We start from the raw sequence: 17023 nt of genomic DNA on the forward strand, positions 1-17023 counted from the left end.
CACCTCACCGTTTTGATATGTGCTCAGCTTTGAGTAACTATGCAGGTCTTTTTGTAGTATTTCATATGATATTTTGTTTACAGTTTGGAGTTCCTTTGAAGTGTTGTCCCACCCACACTGCAGGGGATGCAGAGGCCTTCAGCCTTCATTACACCCCTTCACCAAAGACCTCCTTCTGCACATATTCTGTCACTACCTACCTCCCATGGTGCCCCTGATCTCTATATAGACCTACCCTCTTGTATATGTCATTTATTTTACGGTGATGCTCAGCCCAATGTAGAGTGTTTTGCGCTTTAGATCACACACTTATTGTTCAGAGACAATGACTCATATAAGTATGTAAATCAATATATAGGAAATTATTACTTAAGACAAGGAGGGTTACAAAGTGTATGAGCCACATGGCATCCATACTGGTAGGTATTATATGCAGGTCCACTGAAATTATGTGGTAGGGAGGGCCAAATTATGCTGCAGGGTTGACTAAATTATTTGGCAAGAAAAGGGAATTTATGCAGTGGAATGCTGCACATTTTGTCATAGTATTACCATATTAATTTCTCATTTTTGCACATATTAACACTTTCTGGTCATAGGTTGCACCTCATTAGTATCCATATAACACCCAAATATAGTAATATGCAAAGGAAGGTGACCAGTCAACCTTTAGATAGGGCCTTTGCAAAACATCACTGCCTTTTTAGTTATTTTTTAATTATTTGAGTAAGAAACTTTTTAAATTAGAATCTTCAGCTATATTCAGCTAATGATGGATTATCTGGCACATGTGGCAAATCCATAATCATGCGGAAACTGTTGAAGCTGCACAATCACATAATTCCAGTGACCCCGAAATACAAACTGTGGGTATAACACATAACATAGTGGTTGGGGTTGTCTTTACAATTATTATACAAATAAATACTTTACTCTAAATGTTACACTTTGTGCTTTACAGAGGCGCATTATGCCTCCTTGCTTCTTTATGATGAGTCAAAACAGGGATTAGTGAAACCTCAGATCTCTCCAAGAGATACATTAATCACGAGAGTTAAATAGACATTTTTGTTATGGCCCAAAAATTGCAGGTGCGCAAAGCACTCGTAAGGCTTTGCCTTTCTTCCTGACGGATATTTCAAAATGTAGCTAGGTCCTCCAGCATGGCTCCTCCACAAAAGCAGCATACTGTGCCCTAGAACTATGCAGAGGATGGCACGCCACATGCTGTAACTACACAAGGGGCTATTGGAAGGGAGAGGCCAGAAAACTAAAATACCCCGGCTTTATATGACACTAAATAAAGGAGCAAAGTGAGCTATCCCGGTCTTTCCTTTTGAAGTCTGTGAAAATTGTGCCCCTGATGAAAATTTGCAAAAATAATGCAAAAGTATGCTTTTTACAGCAGGAAAGAAACTTGGCCAAAAACTGCATTTACCTATATTGACGTTTGTCTTTTATTCTGTCCATCTTTTCATTTTCTTTCTTTCCTTATGTCCTTTCTATCCACGTTTGTTCTCTACCTTCATCTTTACATCCTCCATTTATTTTTCTTTCCATCGTTCTGTCTGTGCATCCTTTCATTTTGTCTCACTCTCTCTATTTTTTAAATTCATATTTCATTTTCTTTTCATATTTTCATATTCCACATTAACACTCATTTTGTGTTCCTTTTTTCAATTTGATCATCCTCTTGTCCTTCCTTCCATTGTTAAATCTAAATCTTTCTCTATCTTTCCATCTTTCTTTTTTTATTTGCTTCTATTCTTCCTTTGCTTTCTCACTCCACTTTCCTTGTGCTTCTTTTTGATTTACCAAGAACCAGATACCACACAATATCATTATTTCTCTTTCTGTCGCTGCTTTTGGCTACTTCCGCACCCTCTGACCCCCCCTACACACACACGCACGCGCGCACACACACACACACACACAAAGCTGCATCACAGTGAGCAATCCTGCTTTTATTTATTTGTTTGTTATTCTGCCCTGTAGTGATCTGCAAGTCACAGATCAAAGTTAGGAAGGGCCATGGAACACTGATCTGACCTCCCTCCACCCCTCCCCCCCAACCCCCTCCACCTGCTTCTCCACACCTTTGGCCCATTGTCATTCTTTAGGTGATAATCAGCCACATCAGAATGACAATGGGCCTGGTCAAAGACTGAGTGCGGTCGGGGAGGGGCTGCTGCAGCCTCAGAGAGGTGCGAGCTGGCTCTGATTGTCAGAGGGGAACAATACAGCTGGCTGCCAGCCCCAAAATTACGGACAAATGGCGTCCGTGAAAGAAATGCTCACGGACAACGGACAAGGGGCCCAAATAACAGGCAGTCCATGAAATTTACAGACGGTTGACCAACTGGCATGGGTGCAAATTCAGGACGGTGAGTGTAAAAATTCAGGACAAAGGGTCAAAATTCAGGACAAAAATTCAGGACAGTAGGTTAAAATTCAGGACAAAAATTAGAGACAAGAGATACATTTTACAGACACATCAGAGGAGGTCATATAAGTAAGTAAATAGACAAAGAACATAAGTACAAGTCAAAATAAGTTTATATTAGGCTGAAACAATCTTGTACTTCACAGTTTTCCAGTATGGGCGCAGCTTTGAGCAACTGTGCAAGTATTTTTGTTGTATTTCATATAATCATAATCCATTTATATGGTTTACTGCACTGGGATGTCCAGCCTGATATTTTGTTTACAGTGCATGGTTCTGGGTAATATACTTGGGAGAGTCTGGGGTGGGAGCCAGCCTTTGAACCCCTTGTGGACCCAGAATGTGGGTCTGTGTAGACTAATCTTGCTTTGCTTGGGGTTCTCTTCCAAAATCCCACTGGTGCACTATAGCATATGCTGCTTTTTGAGTGCTTCTCTTGCGAGGCTTTGTACTTTTGCCATCTCCAGTAAATTTGTTTTCTTATGTGGCCAGCACGGGTAATGAATGAGTAGAAGAATATATTCGTGAAGAGTCACAGGCACCCTTCTAAAGTTCTTGGCGCATTGGATGTTTGCTTACATTCACCTGTTTTACGGCCTGAGGTGCTACAGCTCAAGGCCCCCATGATTCTGGCCACACTGGCACAGTGCCTTCAATTGCTCTGAAATCTTGGTCCGGCGATCTGTCATTGCTCAGGCTGATCCCACCCATCTATGAAGTATCACACAAAGGCAGACATCATTAAACAATCCCCATGTGTTGCAGACTGGTGTGGAAACAAAAGCAATGTCCCGTGGTTGTGTTTTGCAGCTTCTTTATTGTGGTCCGTGGTTGTGTTTTGCAGCTTCTTTATTGTGGTCGGCAGCTTCCACTGGTTGATTTGTTCATTTTGTCTCTAGTGTGTGCTAATGCTTCAGCTCAAGTATTCACAGGCCTCTCTGAACTCAAGCAATAAACATGAATAGTTTGCAGGGCAGACTGGGGAACCCGAAATTAGCTTTGAGGGGTGTCCAAAAACAGACTCTGAAATCTCCCTGATTTCTCTGACTTTGCCAAGCGCAAAAGAGGTGCATCTCTCCTCCTCTAACTATGATGAGGATAGCAGTGCCATAGTACCCCGTCACTTCTCCTGACCGGTCACTTCTCCTACCTGGTCAATGACCTGCCGTTGACTGCTCCTGTCCTGTCACTTGTCCTGCCCAGTCCATTCTCCTGCCCGGTCACTTCTCCTGCCCGGTCACTTCTCCTACCCGGTCACTGACCTGCCCGTTGACTGCTCCAGCCACTGACCTGCCCGTCGACTTCTCCTGCCCTATCACTTTTCCTGCCCGGTCACTGACCTGCCCGTTGACTGCTCCTGTCCTGTCACTGGTCCTGCTGGGTTACCGACCTGCCCGTCGACTGCTCTGGTCACCGACCTGCCCATCGACTGCTCTGGTCATTGACCTACCCGTCGACTGCTTCTGTCCCGTCACTTCTCCTGCCCAAGTTACTTTTACTGCCCGGTCACTTATCCTACCCGGTCACTGGCCTGCCCGTTGACTGCTCCTGTCCCATCACTGCTCCTGCCGGGTCACCAAACTGCCCGTCGACTGCTCCTGTCCCATCACTGTTCCTGTCCAGTCACTTCTCCTGCCCATTCACTGCTCCTTCCCAGTCATTGCTTCTACCCATTCACTGTTCCTGCGAGTTTACTGTTCCTGCCCGGTCAATGCTCCTGCCCTATCACTGCTCCTTCTTGGTCACCGCTCTTGCCCTGTCACCGCTCCTGCCCTGTCACCGCTCCTGCCCTGTCACCGCTCCTGCTCTGTCACTGCTCCTGCCCTGTCACCGCTCCTGCCCAGTCACAGCTGCTGCCCTGTCACCACTCCTGCCCTGTCACAGCTCCTGCCCGGTCACTGCTCCTGCTGTCAGTGCTCCTGCCCTGTCACTGCTCCTGCTCAGTCACTGCTCATGCCCTGTCACCGATCCTGCCCCGTCACCGCTCCTGCTCAGTCACTGCTCCTGCATGGTCACTGCTCCTGCCCGGTCACCGTTCCTGCCCTGTCACCGCTCCTGCTCAGTCACCGCTCCTGCCCAGTCTCCGCTCCTGCCTGGTCACTGCTCCTGCCTGGTCACTGCTCCTGCCCGGTCACCGCTTCTGCCCGGTCACCGCTCCTGCTCGGTCACCACTCCTGCCCGGTCACCGCTCCTGCCCGGTCCCTGCTCCTGCTCGGTCACCGCTCCTGCCCAGTAACTGCTCTTGCTTAGTCACTGCTCCTGCCCGGTCACTGCTCCTGCCTGGTCACCGCTCCTGCTCGGTCACCGCTCCTGCCTGGTCCCCGCTCCTGCTCGGTCACCGCTCCTGCCTGGTCACGGCTCTTGCTTAGTCACTGCTCCTGCCCGGTCCCCGCTCCTGCTCGGTCACCGCTCCTGCCTGGTCACTGCTCTTGCTTAGTCACTGCTCCTGCCCGGTCACTGCTCCTGCCTGGTCACTGCTCCTGCTCTGTCACCGCTCCTGCCCGGTCCCCGCTCCTGCTCGGTCATCGCTACTGCCCGGTCACTGCTCTTGCTTAGTCACTGCTCCTGCCCGGTCACCGCTCCTGCCCGGTCACTGCTCTTGCTTAGTCACTGCTCCTGCACTGGCACTGCTCCTGCCTGCTCACCACTCCTACCCGGTCACTGACCTGCCCATTGACTGCTCCTGCCCTGTCACCGCTCCTGCCCGGTCACCGCTCCTTCTCTGTCACTGCTCCTGCCCTGTCACCGCTCCTGCCCAGTCACAGCTGCTGCCCTGTCACCACTCCTGCCCTGTCACAGCTCCTGCCCGGTCACTGCTCATGCTCAGTCACTGCTCCTGCTGTCAGTGCTCCTGCCCTGTCACTGCTCCTGCTCAGTCACTGCTCATGCCCTGTCACCGATCCTGCCCCGTCACCGCTCCTGCTCAGTCACTGCTCCTGCACGGTCACTGCTCCTGCCCGGTCACCGTTCCTGCCCTGTCACCGCTCCTGCTCAGTCACCGCTCCTGCCCAGTCACCGCTCCTGCCCGGTCACTGCTCCTGCCTGGTCAATGCTCCTGCCCCGTCAACGCTCCTGCCCGGTCACCGCTCCTGCTCGGTCACCGCTCCTGCCCGGTCACCGCTCCTGCCCGGTCCCTGCTCCTGCTCGGTCACTGCTCCTGCCCGGTAACTGCTCTTGCTTAGTCACTGCTCCTGCCCGGTCACTGCTCCTGCCTGGTCACCGCTCCTGCTCGGTCACCGCTCCTGCCCGGTCACGGCTCTTGCTTAGTCACTGCTCCTGCCCGGTCCCCGCTCCTCCTCGGTCACCGCTCCTGCCCGGTCACTGCTCTTGCTTAGTCACTGCTCCTGCCCGGTCACTGCTCCTGCCTGGTCACCGCTCCTGCTCTGTCACCGCTCCTGCCCGGTCCCCGCTCCTGCTCGGTCACCGCTACTGCCCGGTCACTGCTCTTGCTTAGTCACTGCTCCTGCCCGGTCACCGCTCCTGCCCGGTCACTGCTCTTGCTTAGTCACTGCTCCTGCACTGGCACTGCTCCTGCCTGCTCACCACTCCTACCCAGTCACTGACCTGCCCATTGACTGCTTCTGTCCCGTCACTGCTTCTGCCCGGTCACCGACCTGTCCGTCGACTCCTCCTGTCCCATCATTGTTCCTGCCCAGTCACTTCTCCTGCCCGTTCACTGCTCCTTCCCAGTCACTGCTTCTACCCGTTCACTGTTTCTGCCAGTTTACTGCTCCTGCCCGGATACCGCTCCTGCCCGGTCACTGCTCCTGCCCTATCACTGCTCCTGCTCGATCACGGCTCCTGCCCTTGTAGTGTAGTTCCTATTATCCCAATAGGCTCTGCGCATTGGAATAATATCTTCAATAGTATAGACCTAGGGCAGAGGTTAACTAGGTCTTCTACCGACGATATTAGACTTAAAGGTTTGTGTTTGCCAGCTAGCTCAGAGTTCACTAGAAACTTTCTCAAATAGACAAGGAGGATTTTAACCTCCCTGGATAGACAAGAAGGGATTTAGTTTCTGACAACCATAGAACATGACAACTTTGCTCTCCCCTAATCAAGAGTGTATCTCTAGAGTCGTGTGAAAACAATAGACAACTTATTTTACTCAGTCAGTACGTGCATTCTTAGTTTCACCAGTTTGTAGAGAAATAAGAGATGGGCGTGGTTCAATAAAAGATGTTATTTATTGATCAGTCTCTTTTCTCATACAAGAGAAATGAATCGCTATTATTGCAATACTTGTAGTTAAGTAAAGTGCATACAGTAGAGACAGAATTATAAAATAATACTGTAAAAGCATTGATATGGTTTCTGAGCCATATGATACTTTAAAATGGATAAAATAGATACATACATATATACATTTGACTAATCGTACTCAACTGGTGCTTCTAACCACGCCTACCCCAATGTACCTGACCTAAGCCTAATACGTGGGCGGGAGTAGATAAGTAGCAGTTTAAGTTAAGTTTGTTTTGCCAAGGGACTGATTCGAGAATTCTCTGCAAGGGGTTATTCTGTTCTGTACCTGAGATCTAGAATGATGGAGGGCTGGTATCTCTTATCCCAGGTCTTGATATTCCAGCTGCCTGCGAGAGCTGCATGGAAGCGCCGGAGCTGGATTTCTCGGCAGGAGAAAGACAGCGTCTCGTTCTCAGCGCGCCAGGAAGGCGGGGCAGCGCCTGTGGGCTTTGCTCTCTGCTGGGCTCCTCAGCACGTCTCGCTGCTCCGATCTCGTCACCACCGCATGTGTTTGCTTAAGGCAATGTCGGTAATATTTATACCTGAAAGGTGCCGAGATTGACGTAAGGATGGACATATATACGTCAATAAGGATGTCATATGAACGGGCTCGTTCGCACATTCTTTTGCTGAAGTTCTCGGTGAAATCAAAACAATGGTTATGGGAATTTCCCAGGTCGCTGTTGGTTTGATTTGTTTTGAGAACTCCGTATGCCTTATCAGGGGCTGGAGGAATATCGCTTGTCTAATTAGATGGCATGCGTTATGACCTAATCAGATAACGCGCTTCTGTGCCGTGGTGTGGCTTAATCAGATAACGGTTCTTGCACCGTTGGATGGCTGCTAGTTAATTATTAACCAAACCAGGGTCAGGAATAGGGGAATCGATACAGTACCTATAGGAATACATCACACCCACTCCACGTAGACTATGTCCATATTTACAAATCTAGGCATAGTGAAACCAGTAGCGTTTGTGTATACCATACCACCTCAAAATACAATCATATGTATTCAGAAAATTGGAATTATAAAATATATGAAACACAATCACATGTACTATATGCACAAGCAGTCTAATAATGCTAAACATATAATGCATATTTTTAAATACAGCATGAATAAATGCGAAAACCACACATGAAATGGCTCTTAATACAGAAAAAAGAATGCGAGACCATTTCATCACAATCATAAAGTTATGTATAATAGTGCTAGAGGATAGCGTATGTCTCGTGACTACCTAAAATAGAAATTTAGTTCTCTAAGAATAATGTCTACTTTAAGCAGAAGATAAGTGTCCCAAAAATCGTAAATATTTTGGAATTGGGGAAAAAGTTCTCGCAGTCTGAAAAAATGATGAGAACATTTTTCATATCGCTTTTCTTTAAAAAGTTGAAGGCCAAATTCAGGATGTGAGGAACTCCGAGTGCTAGTTTGCTCAAAGTTATTCCTGCTGCTCCGGTGAAAACATCATATCATTTAGACTGTTGAAAAAACTGTCAACAGCTTCTTGCGTAAGTTCCACTAATTCGGAAAAAGTTGTTACCATGCATTCATGAGCCTGAGCATGATTGCCTCCATTGATGTTTTGATCAGCATAGCTGACTGAAGGTCGTACCTGATTGATGCTGCTTTCATCTTGTACTTCACTACCCCTCAATCGTAGTGGTGAAGACTCCACGAATGCCGTCATCAGGATTGGTAGCCGCTGGGGACAGCACAATGCATGAGCCGTTACCGGACCCAACAAGGTATCTGCGTCCATTGGCACATCCGATTGTAGTGCCAGACAGGTGTCCAACACGCATTCTTCGCCGCATAGCAAGCATCTTAATACAGGCATAACACAACTTTGCCACATTGGTCTAAATGAAAGAAACCAGGTCATGTTCAGGTCTCTAAGCCAGGATAGTCCAAGGATTTTAGTTACCCGGTCCCGGTAGCCAATGGCTAGGAACATTTCTTCCCTTGTCGCAGGTGTTTTGTCTGTGACATGGTTTGCCATAGCGAAATAACAGGATCAAAAATAGAATACCCGCTACTAGTCCTAAAAGGAGAGGAAGTCCGCCAAAAATGGAATGGACAAAGTCTGGAAAAATACCCAGGATGGCTTTGAATGGAGTTAAAGCACCCGAAAACACTGCTTTAAATACACTGGAGATACCAGTGGTATCAGAAATATTTAAGATTTCGTTCAGTATTTCTGCGAAATGTATGGGGGAATCAGTTGATAATAATGAATGAATCTCTTCTGTTGTCCTTGCAACTTGGAGATCATACGTTTCCTTTGATGACGTGAGCCTTGTCGGCGTCTGTAGGAGCACAGTCTTCATTCTGCTTAAAGTATCTATTCGAATAGAAGCAATTTTCAAATCGGGCCATAACCTTGCCTCCCTGTCTGGAGAATCGCTGGGGAACAATACATGTTCACAGCACATGACTTTCCTAGTCACAGTTATGAGATAAGGTTTTCCGGGCAGCAAACTACAACACCTGATCTACTATTAGAATGTAACTCCCGTTCGAGAGTCTCCTAAAGAATGGTTCTATTTGTGTTGCAGGTGTGCCTAGCTGGTAACATGAAAGGTTATTTGAAGTCCCTTCACAGGCTCCGTGCAAACTAATACCCTGACACAGAAGTGTACCACTTAGTGATCTTGCACAATTATCGCCACTGAGAAACACTTTCTGGCCTTAATTACTTACACATTCGTGTGTATAGGGCAAGTTCCATATTGACTTAATGTATCCTTTACCCAACCTTTCATACTGGCCTGCCTGTATATATTTTTGGCAGAATTGAAACTGGAAAGTAGTTATCGGAATATTTATTATCCCATGTATTATCCATTCAATGACAGGTCGTTCTGACATTGTCAATGGTAATCTCTCAAGTTTTTCAATGCTCAGAATTGTATAGTCAGCACCCTTCTGTGCCAAACTGATTTGTTTATCAGTGAGGTTAAAGATATTAAATAATGACGTTGTGTTGATTAAACGCCAGGGCACATAGCCAGAACGCAGATTTTGGAACGTCCAGCCAAGCTGTACAATAGAACGCAATTGGGACTGACCGTGTTGTAACATCAGTAAGTCTTGCGATATTATATCGATTGCTGAAGACACAATGCTGTCCAGAGAATATATTCTGGAGGACAGAGTCATTAACCCATTGTCCACCACAGAAAGTGATTTTTCCAAATTAATACGGTCAATTTCCCGTATTTTTTCTGCTGTCTCAATTTGAGTTACTTTCCAAACTTCGTTATAAGCTGCATATATAGAGGCCGCTATGAAACGTTTTTGACGCTGTTTGCGTGGTCCCAATATGAAATCACGCAAGTCAGCACCTTCTGTAAGTAAAGTTAGGTGTTGCTTAATTTCAGCCAGTGTGGACGTTTGTAGCCATTGAAGGCAGAGCTTGCCCACGCTGTAGGTGGTTACTATCCCTGGATGTTGTCTTTGGGAATATCTAGGGTCTGGCCTAGTCAATGTGAACCCCTGTATTTTGTTCAGGAATCTGTCTTGACAGTTATTTGTATCTGTGGGCCAGATCAACCATTTTTTCCATTCAGGATCTGTTCTGTTTTGGTTTAAAATATGGTTTACGTCTATCTCAACATCTTTAGGGCTATTACTGTTCACTGTTGGCTTTGGAATAGACGGTTTGTTCAAATCTTTGATTTTGGCTAAGCCAAGACAGGTAGTTTGTTGAATAGTGTCGTTCAAAAATATAATTTGTTCTGGGATCATGCAGGCTCTAAACAATGATTCTATACCTTGTACTTGCCAATCTCTTGTACCCCAAACAGTTTTTGCTTCAATATTATTGTTCCAGAAATCAAACCCAAATGTATTCATTTGTTCAAAGAATGAATCGGAATATATCAATTTTGTGTTTGTAAGCATGGTCTTCATACCTGTCTTATTTGACAATTTGAAATAAAATGTTTCCGCATTACTTATGTTAAACCCTGAAAAGTATGAATATTTATCATAAAATGTTTTCGAGCTATCTTTTGGAGGAGTAGCACAATGTTCCCATTGGTTATAATTCAAAACATTTCTAGGTTGTGCAGATTTATGTAGATAATGGTTACCATAGTGGTTATAGCAGAACATCTGATCATAATTAGACGAACCCTGCAAATAATCATGTTCTGTGAATTTAGCAGACATCACAAGATCAGACATCATATCATTAATACTTTCAAAGTCCCAATCATCAGCAAATGAGCTCGGTTTTACAAAGTCACTCAATGAGATCTTGAATTGGTGTGGATACTTCAGGATTTCAACCGGACCATAGATTTCATAATCAGTTTTGTCCCATGCTACACCGCCTGGTATAGGATTGGCTGTGAAGTTCACTGAAGAAAGTTCTCTTTTCTCGATGTCTGAAGATGTGTGTGGTTTAAGGACCAAGTTGATTTTCTGGCTTGCTGTGTCCATTTTAGCATATTTTCCTTCAATGAAATGTTCCAAGCATAGTACTAAGATGAGCCAAAGAATGAGGATAAATGCACCGAAGGCCACCCAAAATTCAATCCATGGAGAAATCAGATAGGTTTCTTTCAGCTGTTGCAAAAGTTCTTTAGCTTTGTTTTTAAAAGTTTTTGCTGATGGCTGTTTCTTTGCTTCACTCAGGTCTTCAGATGAATCATCGAAGTTGATGAAGTAGCCGGATGCTGTTCTGTCAATTGTTCCAATTGCTTTTGGATTTTGCTTTCTTTCATTAGCAAAGTCTGCAGTTACATCATCATAGGTTGTTGTTTCTTGATGAAAAGTTTTAATTTGGGTTTTAACCCTTTAGGTGCTGCCGTCGGCCAACGGTCGTCACGGGCACTACCTCCCCAGTGCTGCGTGCGACCGCTGGACGTCCAGTTCAGCACTGGATAATGGACAGCGCAGCACTGGGGAGGTTTGTTTACTAGCTCCTAAGGTGTTAAGAGGTTCAAGTTCCATTGCTTTGTTGCATAGTCCTTGTTGATTCACTGTAGATTTTCCAAAGGTGATCAGTCTTCCAGTTTGAGCCTCTGTATTTGTAGCAAACATTGGTGTTCTGCTACTTCTTGGGAGTCCACTTGGCCTACTGTTTGTTATCGGCCACATGATTGTGGTTTAACCAGGTCGATGGATACAACTCGGTTCTCCTTTTTACCAGCAAGGGGCGGTAGTACTACTGATCTTGTCCCGTTGATAGACAAGACAGGAACTGCTTTTCTGTAAGAAGGCCCAAATTCTTTCTTTACCGCGATCTTTTCTCTGACTAGATCCCCGACTTTTGGAATCCAGACAGGCCTTGCTGGGACTGGTGGTTTCTCTTCAGTGGTTGTTGGCTGTTGTTTCAGCTTTATGTTGCTCAGGTCTTTTCTTGTTTCATTTAAGTCCTGTAAAATAGCCAAACGATCTTTGATATCAAAGCTTTTGTCTTTAACCACTGAAGTCTGACTATCAAGATCTTGGATCATCATTCTAGTCCCGAACAATAGTTCGTACGGACTGAACCCTTTCAGAGAATTCCTTGGCAGGTTATTTAGACTACGTTGGACACTTATGAAATGTTTGACCCACCCAGCTCCCGAACCTAATACCTTTTCCGTTATAGATTGCTTTATGTCTTGTTTTTTTCTTTACACCATCCCGTATCCCTCAGGAAGGAAGTGAGAAGAGTCCCGCTATGCAATGCTCATTTGGCCATGCTTCCCCATAAGCTTGAGGGCTAAAAGGAATACATTAGTCAAAACGTAGCATGCTCCTAGCGTATATGCCATTATAGACTTGCAAATCCTTTTATAACAGTCCAGACGTCAGCCGAGCGCTGGGGTCTACATTATAAGTGAAAATTAGTCTTTTTATGTTAATATAGCGCTTTTTTCATGATGGGTGCTTTCTTATTGTTGTTGTTTATCTGGAGTGAAATGCCATGGCAATAGTCCTCCCCGCTCGCCACTGCGATCTCTATTGCAGTCTGGGCAGTTTTTTACAAAAATGTGATGATGCAGGCTCATGCCTGGCCACCAGTACACTGATTGTAATTCTTCCAGAGAATCTTTTTGCTTAAGGTGTCTGAGACCCTCACCCATATGTGCGTCTGCTATTAACAAGCCTCTCCTGTCCGTGTTTGGAATTACTCTATCCCCCACTCCAGGGATTCGAGCAAAAGGGACTGAGTTTGCATCGATTATGTATGTATAATTGAGTGGATAATTGATCGATAACGCTGAGCAGTCGCCTTTTGATGACGTTTTCACCGCCAGCACAGTTTCACCGTCAATGTGTTTTACTGTACGCTTTGTTGTAGCTACGGAAGCCGGTTTAGTTGCTCCCGCTGTGGCTGTCTCAGCCAATGAATTCCCTGCAACGTGAACGCCATCACGCTGATGACTCAGTGAATGTATCACGTGAGTTTTTGGTAGTTCTTTCTTTAAAAGAACTAATTGTTCCCAAAGTGCTTTCTGCTTTATTGTGGCACCTGTGTCATCTTTGTAACCGTTTTGAATCCATTTCTTCAAATCGTTATTGTATGTTTTGACGCAGTAATACGAATCGCACACAATAAGTGTCGGGAATTCGCGATCGGCATTATCTAGCGCCATTTTTAATGAAATTATTTCCGTTTGTTGTTCTGAATTATTTTCCACTGAGTGTGTTTTTGTAAGTAGAGGTCTTAATTTACCTCCGCGCCACACTTCTTTTACAATTTCGCATGTGGCGTTGTAAGCCAGCTCTCCCCAAACTGAGGGTTGAGCATACCCGTCTGTATATATTACACAGGCGTACTGTCGTAAAGGCAGAATGTCGATTGGCAGAGGGTATTCTCTTTCATATTCTAGATATTTTAATTCTTTCATTTCTGGGTTAAAATAGTATTTTACTTTGTCTGTATCAACAGAATTTACCCATTGTATCCATTCTGGATTCAGTGCAGTTGTCGGTAAATTACATGGTGTTGTTAATGCCTCAAAAGCTGATTCTGCTGTTCTGACTGTAACCTGTCTACCGTCTGCTTGGTATTTTGCTTCTACTACAGCTGTTTGAACCGCATGAACAATATTTTCTTTAATGCTGAACCTTTTTTCAGCTTCTGTGTACAAATGTGATTTGTATGCTATTGGTACCTTCTCTCCCTCATTAGAGGTCAGGTATGTGAATCCGCATCTTCCTGGGATGACTCGAATCACAAGGTTGCGTGTGTTGTCACGTGTTTGTAGTTTTGTTTTAACTAACATATCTGTTTGTAACGATCTCAAAATTTCTGTGTGTTTTTGAGTCCAATTGATTCTTTTAAAATCTGGTTTTATTAGATCATAGAGAGGTTTAATTCTCTCTGCATAATTTATAATGTAAGTTCTTCCGAAGTTTAGGAAGCCTAGAATTGATTGTAAGTTTTTCAGTGTTCTAGGTGCTTGGATTACAGCACATTTCTCTAGGAAATTGTCAGCCAGGCTTTTGCCTTCACTTGATAGTTCATATCCTAAAAACAGGACTGTTAGATGGGCAATTCTTGACTTTTTAAAGTTGGATTTGTAACCCTCTGCTGCGAACCCAAGTATTATGGTGTTCACTCTCTTCAAGTGAGTATCCAAGTCATCATCTGTTAGATAGATGTCGTCGACATAGGATAATGCCTCGTCATCATATGTTTGTAGTAATTCTGTTACTCTCGCTGAGAATAATCCTGGGCTGTTCTTGAACACCTGGGGCAAACGACAGAAATTCTTTTGCGTGCCATTTATTGAGAACGCCGTCAAATATCTGCTCTCTGGTGCTATATTTTGACAAAAGAATCCATTAGAAATGTCTAATGTGGTTTTGTATTTTTTGCGCACTATGTTATTCATTAGTGCAGCACTATGCGAGTTTTGTACTGCAAATGTTTTGCAACATGAGTTAAGGTGTCTGTAGTCCAAAACAAGACGATATGAATTGTCTGGCTTGGAGACAGGAAACAAAGGATTATTCATTTGTGAGGTGCAAGTTTCAATCACCCCCTGGTATTCAAGTTGATCTAGGATCTCTTTTACCTGTTTTTTAGCTTCTTGCTTAATCGGGTACTGCCTCTGTGCAGTAGGTTGTGATTTTAACTGGATTTTGTGAGGAGGAGAGTCCTCATCCCATCCCACATGAGTTTTATATAAGGCAGGAGCTTGAGCTACTGCCCACTTTCTTGCAAGTGTATCTTTTTTATGAATTGGAATATGGTTTGAGAAGGCAGGCATAATTATTTATTCGCCATGTGGGCACTCCCTGACAAATTCTGGAGGCCAGTCTCGTTCAGCTAGAAGGATGTCATAGCCCTTGGACAGATTATCCCAAAATAGTCCCCTTATTTTTCTAGTCTTATCCCCTTCTATACGCAATGTTATTTCATATATTTTATGAGGTTTGCTAACTCTGCAGTTTCCACCTGAATGTATTCATTCGTGTCCACTGTCTCCAGATGATTCATAAGGACTTTGCGAGCTATGCTCACTTCTGCTGCGCTGTCTAGCATTGTCTGAGCCCATTCTCCGTTTTTCAGCTGTGTCCTCAGTATTCTCGGCATTGTTGATTACTTTAATACTGGCTACCTTCTTTTTTGGAAATTGTAATTTTTTATTCAGATGAGCAGGTTCTCTGTCTTTGGACTTGACGTGCTCTTCCCTTTGTTCTGATCGTCCTCTTCTTTCCGATTTCTGCGAGGAAGTCTGAAAAGATTGAGAGGGACGTGTATCAATATCTTGATATCTATCAGGTTTCTTTATATTATCCCTATTTCTAAAGTTGTATTTTTTCACAGAGGGCTCCCTTTGGGGAGACTTGCGTCCTTGGTCGGGAGATCTTTCTCTCCGCCGAGGAGACCTTCCTCTGGACTGGAATCTTTTTTCTTTAGGATTGGATTGTTTATTTCCATGCCAGCTCTTTTTTTGAGTGTTTAAATTATTTTTTATAAATACTTTTTCAGGACTTTCAACTAGTTGGGGTTTCACTGGTATTCCACCCAAACTATCTCTTCCTAGTTCTTCATAGGATTTTTCTATGATTCTGGCAATTTCAGATGGTTGGTCTGCTATATTTGTCTCTTTTAACCTCTGGCGAATCACCACATTTGCTGCTTCTCCCTTTATGTTGGCTAATAATATTGCAGAGACCTGCTTGAAGTCTTTCAGTAATTTCATACCGAAAGTTAAAGCGGGTTCTGGACCGTATTCATCTTGAATCTGTTTTAGCACATCTGGTATTACTGACATGGATGGTACACCATGTGTTTTTGTGTAAATGGAAGCAAAGACTGTTACCCAAGTGTCACAGTCCTCCACATGTGGTGCGATTCCCATTGGAAGACAGATAGTCAGAATCCTATGTTTCTCAACAGGGGTGGTATCTGGAAACACTGCCTCTATTTGAGTTATTTTTTGTGCTAGCCAGAAAGGAATTTGTTCCCGTTTTGCGGGTACTTTACCTAGACAGGACTGTATGTTCTGTGGTGTAATTTTATTTGTGTTCCCCTGATGACTGGTCAACTGTGGAATTTTAATTGCTGGTTGGATAGTTGAAGTCCGCATTACATATTGGACTAATTGTCTATGTATTTTTATTAATTGTTTTAGCTGTGCTAAAAGTTCTGGTGCAGGCATTTCTTCAATGTCTGGATGTGGTGTGTATCCGGCTAGGACCGGCCACGTTGCTCCTGGTCTACCTAGTGGACCGAGCCTGGTGATGTGATTATTATGTTTTAGGGCGCCATTAAACAAGAGCAGGTGCTCTTGGAATTTGAGTGGTATTTCCACTTCCTCGAAAGGAGTGTACTCACTAGGAGGTTCCTCTATTTTGTAATAGTGGAAGTCCTTTGTTACAGCGTTTGCTGCTGGAAAGTTTATCCATGAATAGAATACCTCTGTCTGCCGACATTCGTGTGCCTCAATTACGAATATGACTGTACCACCTCTTGGTGTCAGTCCATTTTCTATAAGCTTTAGGGTTATAGATTTTCTCATGTTGACCGGGATGAGTATTATATCCGGGTCATTTTGCTGCAGAGTATTATCTGCTTCTAGGAGTTCAGCTGCTAGTCTAACTGTCTCCCTTTCTTCTTCAGCTTCTGACATACTATTGTCAAGAAGGTTATTCTGTTTGTTTGCAGATCAGGTTTCTATGGAAACAAAGATTAGATGCACAATATCTGGGAACAGTGTATCCTTCAACGTTGAGTAAACCATGAACCATACATAGGAGTCTCCTCCTGCGAGGTTTGGCGGATATGACCTTTCACCCACTCCAGACGTCTTTGGAGTATTATGGGAAAAAAGGGGTTCTGTGTGAAAAAGCACGACTGAGTTACTCTAA

The sequence above is a fragment of the Lissotriton helveticus genome, chromosome 3_1, assembly GCF_964261635.1.
Source record: "Lissotriton helveticus chromosome 3_1, aLisHel1.1, whole genome shotgun sequence".
Lineage (NCBI taxonomy): Eukaryota > Metazoa > Chordata > Amphibia > Caudata > Salamandridae > Lissotriton > Lissotriton helveticus.